The 11,775-nt window shown below is 45.0% G+C and overlaps 1 pseudogene across 1 annotated transcript; it reads right to left on the bottom strand.

Annotated features, from left to right (window-relative positions):
* Window positions 1-1,604: 1,604 nt before the first annotated feature.
* On the bottom strand, window positions 1,605-5,096 carry LOC148045700 (verrucotoxin subunit beta pseudogene; annotated as a pseudogene). The gene is made up of 3 exons (XR_015696297.1): window positions 4,830-5,096; window positions 3,034-3,360; window positions 1,605-2,525 (listed from the first exon to the last, which is right to left on the bottom strand). The product of XR_015696297.1 is annotated as a verrucotoxin subunit beta pseudogene (transcript).
* Window positions 5,097-11,775: the final 6,679 nt, after the last annotated feature.

Raw genomic sequence — 11,775 nt, 5'->3', positions numbered from 1 at the left:
TTCCACTATGTCTTCTCTTATTTGCTGATTGCGAGTTTGGATTAAGTCCTTCATTTCAGACATCTCATCAGACACATCTTTAAAGGCAGTTGTGATTGTCCCTTCTAGAACAGAGGCCTGTTCCTTTAAGGCCCCCTGAAGAGCTTCAAATGTTAAAGCCTCCACGGGGGTAGGTAATAAAGATTGCAATTTGTTTGTCTGGGCTGGAGAGCTGCCAGCGCTCTTTGAAGCAGTTAATTTGATTTGGTTTGAAGACATTTCAACTATTCAAATCACACTTTTCTACAGCCAAATTGTTAAGTCCAGAAAGTCCACTAAGTCCCCAGATTTGTTAAATCTTATAGCTTGTTAGTAACCCAATGCTGTTTAGTCTTTTAACAATGTTAGCGAACACTTAAGAAATAATTGTTTGTTAAGTTTCACTTTAGCCACACCCTTTGATGTTCGGGCACCATTTTCCTTCTATACCGTTAATCTTCACAAAAGGAGATTGTCCTCAAACGGAGTTAAGGTTTGTACTTGCAATTGTAAATGCTCCTGTCTTTGCTCTGCCTGCTTCTTATTCAAATGTAGATTAAAACATTGATTGCAGGGATGGTCACGGCTCTTTGATCTGCAAATGCAGATGCGTCACTGAGAGTGGAGCACTGTTGGGCTACAGGGGGGCTCTCACCTTCCAAGTCCCAGAATTACTCCTGGGGATTTAAGAGAGCTCTACCCTCACCCAGCAGCTCTTCTCCCCCTCTTTTCCCAAGGGGAGGGTTTTCAAACTGCTAGACAGCTGATTTATGCTGTTACAGCAGCTTAACGTGATCTCGAGGCTGGAACATCCCAGAGAGATGTCCGTCAGAGCCTACGGTGCCACCAGAAGTCCCTTTTTTCTCCTGTATCTTGAAGTCTGGGATAGAGCTCCAAATTGTCAAATTCACTTTTCCATCTTCCCTTGCTTTTATCTTCTATATTTTCATTCTCTTCTTTAATTTTTGGGGCTCCAACCCCATCATCTTTTGCTGTGATAAACAATAGTCTATCCAACTTCTTCTCAAATCTCTCGAATCCTTCCAATATGTTTAGAATTTCAGCCAGGATATTTTGAAATTTTGGGGATTCCTCATGTGCGTATTGATCCATCTTTGGGTGGGGGGGGGGAAAGAAAGAGGAAGAAGGGAAAAAATCTGATAGCCACTGCCACTCTAGTTTTCCAAGCCTCTTTTGTGGATATGCATGTATGTATGTATGTATGTGTGTGTGTGTGTGTATGTGTGTGTGTGTGTCTGTGTGTGTGTATATATGTATGTATGTATGTATGTATGTATGTATGTATGTATGTATGTATGTTTTCTGAGGTTTTCGCGGGTGTTAGTATGTAGGTCTCTAGTTGTTCGGGTTTTCTCCCGCGTAGAATTGGAGATGTCTTGGCAACGTTTCGACGAAGTCTCATTCGTCATCTTCAGGCTGCTTCAGGCTACTTCAGGCTTGGTGTTTCCAGGAGTAGTGTGAGATCTCGGCTGTTTCTTCCTTTTAACTGCCAGTGGGGGTTTAAACTGATTGGGTGGGGGGTTGGCTGTGTCTTGATTGGGTGGAGGTGTGTCCTTATTTGGTGGAGGTGTGTTCTGTTCTGATTGTTTGGGGGGTTGTGTTTCATGTAAGGGTAGGAGGGGTTTTAAAGAGGCTAATTGTGCTTTTGCAGTCTGGCTTCTGGTTCTGGGTCGTGCCTCCTCATCAGTTTGTGTTTTTCAGGTCCAGAATTATTTCTTCCAGCTTGCTCTGAGATGAGATAACTTCTATATTACTTAAAATAGTCAGATAAGATTTGACAAAGTTCATTTCTCTTTTCTTGGTGTCCAGAAATTCACAGAGTCTTTGGCTGTTGAAGGGTGACTGTTTGATGGACATCAAGAGGTCCACCAGGGTCCCTTCCTCCTGCCCTCCTCCCCGAATGGAAGGCAACACTCTGGCCAGCTGTTTCTGGAAAGTACACCTATGTTGCTTTAACAGATCCTTGAAATGCTGGATCTTCCTCTGGATCTCAGGGAAGGTCTCAGCAATGGGATCGTTGGCTAGATCATTGCTTTGCATCTCAATGTCATTGAGTTCCTCCAAGATCTTTTCAGCATCACAGATCCACACAACGTTGATCTCACGGACCATCTTAGCTGCTCTGCTATCCAGCTTGGTCAGAGGGAAGAGCCAAACCCACACAGGCACAGCCTTCTCCCCATCTTTCCCTAACATTTTCGGTAGAGTTTCAAAAACTTTCATGGCATCTTGGAAAGTCACTGGATTTTTTTCCAGAGAAAAGTCTCCGTGGAACTTGCATCTGAACTTCAGAGCATTCACTTTCTCCTCCTCAGTCAGCTGGACCTCTGCTCCAATAGATATTTCCTTTATGAGTGTAGACTTGAGGTTTCCTTCTATATTTTTCACCATCTCCATTGAGGAAACTTCTCGGTCGAAGACAAAGAAGGCCTGGGCTCCATAGAGGATGGCGGTGACCACGTGGGTGGCTGTGCCCTGCTCAAAGACTGTTGCGATATACGTGCAGGTATGCATCTGCCATACTGTAACACGTATAGAACAGAAGCAATAATTAAACCATATGATTAAATCAGTAAACTAAAAGCAATAATTGGCCATATGATTAGATCAGTAAGACAAACTGTCCAACTCCAAGCGTTAATTAAATCAGTACCTTTAACACTAAGCAGATCAGCAACCACAGACTTGTAACTAAGCGTTGATTAAATCAGGGGTTACAACTGTTTAACTCTCAAACATTAATTAAGCATTGGATGTTTGCATGATGATAAAAGGTTTATTGACTATGAGTGTTCTTCGAGTCTACATGAGAGTAAATGAGTTACCATATACTGTAAGCTTGCACAATCATGATTGGTCCGCATTGGCTATGTGAATCCACCCCTCCCTTGTGTATGATCAATAAAAGAAGCCCCCAGACTTCGTTCTGGGTCGGTTTCGTCCCAAAGGAAATTCGTGTCCGAGTCTTCTTTCCTCATTGGCTTCATGAACCACCCGCGGAGAAATCGCAAAAGACGGCTGGATAAGAGACATTCTGGATTCCCAGGTGGCTCATTGTCAGCTGTTCATATTTGGTGGTGGTTTTGTACTGAAGGGTGACTCTGGCCTGTTTCTTGGACTTCTTGGTGTCATGAAGATACTCTGCTGACCCTCTCACATCAATCAGCCCCCCGAGGAAACTGGCCTTGAGGGATGCTGAGATTTTCAGGGCGGAGGCCTTGTCATCTATTCTGTCAGAAGGAATGATTTCAGATTCTGTCTTGGGCTGAGGCTTGATGGTCAGATCCTTCTGAAGTGAACTGTAGTCCCAAAGGGTGACTCCTGCATGGAATAGAAGGAAACAGGCAGATAAAAGTGAAACCAGACCTCCAAAATACTTGCAGCTGGATAGAGAGGATCCAGAGAGGATGGATAAGCGAGACATTATGTCCCCTGGAGGGTTCCCTCATTTGTTCTGTCTGGCCATCACCAAGGAAGCCTCCTACATGTTTTGCAAAATACCACAAACTCCAAAGACTGAGTAGAGGGGAATGGGAATTGCTAGGCACAGAATTAGGTACAGAATTCGCAAACTCCAATTTTACAACTATGTTGCAAAAGGCTGGTGTACAACACAAACGTTCTGCACCTTATCACCCGCAGCATAATGCATTTGTGGAAAGAAGAGGGCAGACATTGCAATCCATGGTTAGGACAATGCTGGCTGATGCTGGATTGCCTGAATCATTGTGGGGTGAGGCGATGATGTGTGGAAATCGTATTTTAAACAACGTAATTAACACCACAACTGGTGAAATACCGTTTACTAGATGGTATGGCAAGAAACCAGACCTCCGTGACATACATATATTTGGAACTCCAGCATGGCTTCATATTCCCTCGCAATTAAGGCATAAAGGCCAAGAAAGAGCTCAACAGCTAATTTTTATAGGCTATAATTCCAACCACAGGTCCTACAGATTTTGGCAAAAAGGATCAACAAAGGTTGTTAGCAGTGCAAATACCAAATTTATGGAACATATCGGGTGGAATAGGTTAGATCAGTGTTTCTCAACCTTGGCGACTTTCAGTCCTTTGGACTTCAACTCCCAGAATCCCTCAGCCAGCATAGAAAGTCACCAAGGTTGAGAAACACTGGGTTAGATCCAAATAATGAAGTGATTACAAAAACCACACTAATGAAGATGATGAGAAACCAGGATTGAATAATAAAAATGAGTTGTCTACTGAAGAGAGAGTAGTAGAGCAGGAACAAGTGAAAATAGAAAGTCCGGTGATAAGTCCTGAGTTACCAAGGCTGACAACACGAGTAACTAGGCCACCTGATAGGTATCAGGCAACTATGGTTTATCAGGTTAACGAAGTTCCTGCAACATACCATGAATTGACCACATTTCCTCTAGAACAGTGTTTCTCAACCTTAGCAACTTGAAGATGTCTGGACTTCAACTCCCAGAATTCCCCAGCCAGCATTCTCTGGCTTTATAAAAGGGTGAACTCAGCTGACAGGGCAGCGCCTTGCGTGCCCTGACAAATGGCTCCACGTGCCACCTGTGGCACGCATGCCTTAGGTTCGCCATCACTACCCTAGTGCTTATTTCAGGACCCAAAATAAAATAAAATGGGGTTTTATTTTTGGAGAAACATAGTATTAGCAGACCCTGGGCCCAGGAATCCCACTCCGAAGTGTCCTTGAGCTGAGCTTGTGCATTGATGGCAACTCCAGCCTTCTTCCCTCCTGAGTTTCCCGCAGGAGATGCCCATCCGCCCCCTTCTCTTCCAGTTCCTACCTGGGATGAGGGCGTCCTTGCGGCAGTCGTACAGCATCCCCAGCTGGAAGGGGCGGCCCAGGGCTGGGGTCTCAATGGGGTCCTCGGCCAGGGCCATGTTCGGCTCTTGCGTGTCGCTGATGCTTCAGGTTCCCTGTAAGAGAGAAGAAACTTTCTGGAGGACGCCACAACTAACCGATAACTCTCTGAGGGGTTGCCGGATGTGGGCACAAGCCACCCTCCACCCACTGATGTTGATTCCGTTTGTCAGGGAATTCTGCAGCCTGTGTCCAAACCGAGTCAGAAAACTCTAATGCGACCTTGAAGTTTTATATAAATGAATATATATTTACAATATATGGCAAACAAGATGGCCATGAAAGCTGGAGCGTCATGAGGTAAATCATCAGGTAAAACCCAGAACAGCAGACGCAGAAGAAAAAAGGCAGGAAAAAGAGAAATTGCCCCTTCTCCCCCAACAACCAATCATAATGTAGATTGCCTCATGTAGCGGCCTCTCGTGCCTTCCGACCAATCGGCTACAACCATGTGCTCTGCCCATTGTACACCTTGCTGTTTGATTTATTAAATGAAATATCTTAGAACAGGGGTGTCAAACTCCCATCGTCACGTCACCATCATGTGACATACCGGGACTTTTTCCCCCTTCGGTAAACCAGGGGTTCGGGTGGCTGTGGGCCATGAGTTTGACACCTGTGTCTTAGAACCACTCCAATTGTATACCTGAACAGCATTTAAACCAAGTTGTTCCACAAGATCTTTGTCTCTTTGTATACTCCGTGGCTTTGTGATAAAATCAACCAAATTGTTTTCTGATGGAGAATAAATTAGGGCTATTCTGTGTTGGGCTGCAAATTTTTTAACAACTGGTTCTCTTGCCATTTGTGTACACAGTGTTATCTTGAGACGCTGGTATAGCTCTCTTAGCTTCAATATCCACATCCTTTAACTATTGTGTCTACCGTGTTAACTCCGAACACAATTCTGACAACGCGATGAGCTCCGTCTCAGCCGTGGAAATGGCAATGGAAGTCTGTTTTCTAGATTGTCATCCAGCTAGTTGTGTGTTTCCACACAGGACAACACAATCCTGCTGTTGACTTTCTATCTTGTACAGAGATCATTGAAAAGTGCAGCCAATGCCGTTTCTGTCCCATATCCAAGCCTGAATTATAATGACTGCTAAAAGGTCCAGATAATCCATTTCATCCACAAACCTCTGGAGCTGCCACACAACCACCCTCTCCAGAACTTTCCCCCCAAAGGAAGATGGACCCATCTTTGGTGTCTCTAGGCAACAACCCCTCCCATTCCGATTCAGAGTAACAGAGTTGGAAGGGACCTCAGAGGTCATCTAGTCCAGCCCCCTTCTCAAGAAAGAGACCCTTAAAGAATCATAGAACCACAAAGCTGGAAGGGTCCTTGGAGGTCATCTACACCAACCCCCCATTCAAGCAGGAGGCCCTTGCAAAATCATAGACCCACAAAGCTGGAAGGGACCTTGGACATCCAGTGAAGAAGCCACCAAGATGTCTGGTGGCCAGGTGTTCCACTGCATAATTGTTCTCACTGTTAGGAAGTTTCTCCTTAGTTCCAAGTTCTTTCTCCCTTTGATGAATTTCCATCCATGGCTTGAAACAAACCAAGGAGAAAATCCCCACAGAGAGCTAAGCGTGATCCCTCCAGGAAGACCAAAATTTGGAATTGTGGGTGGGGGAGATGGAATTGAGGAGGATAATGGGTGAGTGGGGGTGGGTGGGAAGAAGATGTTCCTTCCCTGCTCTCGATTCCTGGTCTCACCTTATTTGGCTGCCAGAAAAGCATTCAGCAGCCTTCAGAAGAGGAGCAACTCCCCCTCCCCAAATTACCTGCAACATCCCCCCCCCCAACAACAACACAGGTGCTTCTGTGCCACACTTGTTGCTAAGCCATCTGTTTCCCCCCTCCTAATCTGAAGTTGCCTTTCCTAACAAGGAAGACGAGATCCCAAAACATCTCAGGATCCCCTTCCCAATGTTAGGATCTCAGCTACTAATTTCCCGCCATTGGCCTCCCTCCCCTCCCCCATTGTGTGTACCTGGTATAATACCCAATAATAGAGTCTCTGGTTTAAAGTCTATGCGTTTCTGTCTCATTTTTTTCCAATCACATGTGGTCGGACTCTCTAAGACAACTGAGATTGGCAGACTCTGATGATGATGCTGTCAAAAATCGCACTGACTTTCAGGAGTGTCTGCAGGATTTCATCGAAAATTGAGATGGTGCCCCCATGGAGCCATTGAACCGCTCTCCATCTTGTAGGCATCTCCACTTGACTTTGTCATGTTCAGCCCAGCCTCGGCTTCCAGGCCTTTCCAGCTGAAAGGGTCGCTGGAGTCCAGGTTCCCCTGTCCCTCTTTTCCAACCACCCAAGTGTCTTCTCCTGTGACAGTCTGTCAATATGGCTGCCAATCCATCCTGGTCCCTCGCTCAGGCAGCTCCAGTCAGCTGACCTCTGCTGTCTTGTCCTTCCAGCCGGTCCCTTATGAAGTCTCCCCCCCACCCCCAGCAGGAAGGTCATGCGGTGGGATGGTGGTCAGATGGCTGGTTGGCCCTTCTTTCTCTCCCTCACTGTGTCCTCCTTCTGCTTCTTGGTCTCTCCTTCATTCCCTCCACTCTTTTGTTAATTCCCGTGCCTATCTCCCTTACTCTGGGTCTCTCTCTTTTCCCTTCTTCCTCTTTTCCCTACCTTTCCTCTCAGGCCTCTCCCTCTACCTTTCCCTCAGTCTACTTTCTCCAGCTTTCCCTCAGGCTAATTTCTCCACCTTTCCCTCAGGCTAACCTCTCCACCTTTCCCTCAGGTTAATTTCTCCACCTTTCCCTCAGGCTATTTTCTCCACCTTTCCCTCAGGCTAATTTCTCCACCTTTCCCTCAGGCTAATTTTACTACCTTTCCCTCGGGTTAATCTCTCTACCTTTCCCTCAGGCTAATTTCTCCACCTTTCCCTCAGGCTAATTTCTCCACCTTTCCCTCAGGCTAATTTTACTACCTTTCCCTCGGGTTAATCTCTCTACCTTTCCCTCAGGCTAATTTCTCCACCTTTCCCTCAGGCTAATTTCTCCACCTTTCCCTCAGGCTAATTTCACTACCTTTCCCTCGGGTTAATCTCTCCACCTTTCCCTCAGGTTAATTTCTCTACCTTTCCCTCAGGCTATTTTCTCCACCTTTCCCTCAGGCTATTTTCTCCACCTTTCCCTCAGGCTAATATCTCCACCTTTCCCTCAGGCTAATTTTACTACCTTTCCCTCGGGTTAATCTCTCTACCTTTCCCTCAGGTTAATTTCTCTACCTTTCCCTCAGGTTAAGTTCTTTATTTTTCCCTCAGTCTACTTTCTCCAGCTTTTCCCCAGGTTAATTTCTCTACCTTTCCCTCATGTTAATTTCTCCACCTTTCCCTCAGGTTAATTTCTCTACCTTTCCCTCAGGCTAATTTCACTACCTTTCCCTCAGGTTAATTTCTCCAACTTTCCCTCAGACTAATTTCACTACCTTTCCCTCAGGTTAATTTCTCCAACTTTCCCTCAGGCTAATTTCACTGCCTTTCCCTCGGGTTAATCTCTCTACCTTTCCCTCAGGCTATTTTCTCCACCTTTCCCTCATGTTAATTTCTCCACCTTTCCCTCAGGTTAATTTCACTACCTTTCCCTCAGGTTAATCTCTCCACCTTTCCCTCAGGTTAATTCATCTATTTTTTCTTCAATCTGATTTCCCAGGGTGGATAAATATCAACGATTAAAAAAAATCAAAAGAATCAGATTTTTAAAAATTGAAATTAGATATTTTTTAATTCAGATTTTTTTATTTTATCAAATTTATTTTAATAAAATGCTTTTGGAGTAAAAAATCTAGTTAAATATAGTTTTCTACTTAAGTTCCATTAATAATTTAGTTTATTCGGCATGAAAATGAGCTTAGTTATGTAGCAGGAGGCTGTATATTCCGCAATACTTGCATTTTTGGTAAACTCATTCAATGAATCCAAGGTCTGCAAGCTAAATAGGAAACCTTCATTTTCCTATCTTTACAAATAATAATATTGTGATAAACATTTCACATTCGCATATGGAACTACCCGAGACAATAAATTGAAAGTAGCAAAGAATTTTATTAATGTATTTGGAAATAGGGGTAAAGCAGAGTGGACGCGCGTCAAGCCACACTTCCCCCTACACCGACCCCTTTCCTCCCCCCTCCCCTTTTCCTGCTTAGAGCTTCACAGTTTTAACCAACGTTTATTTAGCATAAGCTTTATTGCCCCTTTTGGGCCCTGCTTGCAGTTACAGCTGCCACCTTCTGGTTTGACATTTAGCTATTACCTCTTTCACGTTTTTAAAGACAGCTTATAATTTTTCCGGTTACGTGCATTTTATCATGCTAAGCATTTTGGAAACAATGCATATCAGTGGTGGGTTGCCAATTTTTTCACTACCAGTTTGAGCTTGAAAGAGAAAGTGCCAGGGAAAAAACCTTTCACCTGTTTTGAATCAGCCTTCCTGTTTATTCCTATTTAAGTCGGTTTACTTTGCAAGTAGAGAAACAGGAAATGTCTTTGAGAAATGAGTTCCACAACCATCCAGCAGAGGGCAGCAAAGACCTCTCTTGGTCCTTCACTCCTCTGGGCAGATGTTCCCAAACTCGACAGCTTTAATACTTGTGGACTTCAACTCCCAGAAGTCCATCGCCTGCTATCCTACCTGAGGAATTCTGGGAATTGAAGTCCACAAGTCTTCAAGTTGCTGAGTTTGGAGACCCTCTGCTCTTTAAAGCTGCTTCTAAGAGCCAAGGTGGCGCAGTGGTTAAAAGCAGCACTGCAGGCTACTGCTAGATCAGCAGGTCAGCGGTTCAAATCTCACCGGCTCAGGGTTGACTCAGCCTTCCATCCTTCCGAGGTGGGTAAAATGAGGACCCAGATTGTTGGGGGCAATATGCTGACTCTCTGTAAACCGCTTAGAGAGGCCTGAAAGGCCTATGAAGCGGTATATAAGTCAACTGCTATTGCTATTGCTATTGCTACCCCTTGGGAGTTTGGGCAATGTTCCCCCAGAATCTGTGTTCCTGCAGTTTGCACCCCCTTTGCAAGAGGGAGAGGAGTTGGGGGGTGTCTTCTGGAAGGAGGCGGCCCTTCCTCCCACGGCCCCCAAGGGCCTCTCAGCCTCTACTTTTCCCTCACCTATCTAGCTCTCCCTCTCTCCCCACTTTTTCCTCCAATGCCTCCTCCTTTCATTCACTTCTCTCCCCCACCATAAGAATCGCATCCCACTTTGTTGACACTGATAATGATTATTAATTTATAATGAATTAATAATATTAGTACTTAATCATCATTACTAGTAATTAATTTGAATGATTATTAATCCTGATAATAATGGTACCGTGTTTATCCGAAAATAAGACAGGGTCTTATTTTGTTTTGACTCCTGAAAAAAAAGGCCTTATTTTCGGGGAGGTCTTATTACTTTTCAAATCAAGAATCTTTTATTACATTTTCATTTTCCTTTATACAATCACTTAAATACTGTGCAGTTAAAAAAAGAAGCAATAAACAACTCCTAACACTTCTATCCTACATACACCCTTCCTTCTACCCCTCCAACTTTCATTTCTCCCTTCCAACAATCCCCTCTTCTACTTCCCCTCCCCCTCAGCCATTCCTTTCTCCCCTTCCCACCATCTCACCCTCCTTACATTCCCTTCTCACTCCCTCTTAATTCCCTCCTCTTCTTTCCCTCTACACCTCGCTTCGGTGTATTTCTAGTATTCATTGGTCTATTTGTTTTGTACTAAAACAAAAGAAAAATAAAAGGAGAAGAAAGAAGAAAAGAAAAAAAGGAAAAAAAGCAACAGTATCCAAGTGCATTCATTGTTCTGAAAATTGAGTCTATATTTCATTTTTTTTTATTTTATTAAGCATTTATAGGCCGCCCTTTTCCCTGAGGGGACTCAGGGCGGCTTACAATAATAGGGGGGGGGGAGTGCAGGACAAAACACAAAAAGAAAATGTGAATAAAAATAATTAGCAGTAAAAACCCAACATTCATTCAACATTCGGGAGGGTCTTATCCCCAGGCCTGACGGGACAGCAAGATCTTGAGGGCTGTGCGGAAGGCCTGGACGGTGGGGAGATTGTTCCATAGCGTCAGAGCTGCAACTGAGAAGGCTCTCCTCCGCGTAGTCGCCAGTCGGCACTGACTGGCGGATGGAATTCGGAGGAGGCCTACTCTATGAGATCTGATGGGACAGAGGGAGGTAATCGGCAGAAGGCGGTCTCTCAAATAGCCAGATCCACTACCATGGAGTGCTTTATGAATGGTAAGTAGGACCTTGAAGTGCACCCGGAGACCAACAGGTAGCCAACGCAGCTCACGGAGGATCAGTGTTATGTGGGCGAACCGTGGTGCGCCCACAATCACTCGCGTGGCTGCATTTTGCACTAGCTGAAGCCGCCGGATGCTCTTCAAGGGCAGCCCCATGTAGAGCACATTGCAGTATTCCAGCCTAGAGATCACAAGAGCTCGAGTGACTGTTGTGAGGGCCTCCCGGTTCAGGTAGGGCCGCAACTGGCGCACCAGGCGAACCTGGGCAAATGCCCCCCTGGTCACAGCTGATAAATGATGGTCGAAACTCAGCTGTGGATCCAGGAGGACTCCCAAGTTGCAGACCCTGTCTGAGGGGTATAAATTTTGACCCCCCAGCCTGAGTGATGGAACGTCGGCCAAATTGTTGGGAGGAAAACACAACAGCCACTCGGTCTTGTCCGGGTTGAGTACCAGTTTGTTAGCTCTCATCCAGTCTTTAACAGCCTCTTTAACAGCTTAAAACAACCTGTTTTAAGAGTTGGGCTACCTCTGTAGCATCGTAGAATGGTATAAATTCAGCTGAATGGAGCAACCCCACCAGACCTCACCC

The sequence above is a fragment of the Thamnophis sirtalis genome, unplaced genomic scaffold (assembly GCF_051295495.1).
Source record: "Thamnophis sirtalis isolate CommonGarterSnake01/CBP01778 unplaced genomic scaffold, rThaSir2_p1.2 scaffold_4, whole genome shotgun sequence".
Classification (NCBI taxonomy): domain Eukaryota; kingdom Metazoa; phylum Chordata; class Lepidosauria; order Squamata; family Natricidae; genus Thamnophis; species Thamnophis sirtalis.
Note: the sequence above shows the minus strand (reverse complement) of the source record. Positions and strands in the feature narration are given on the sequence as shown.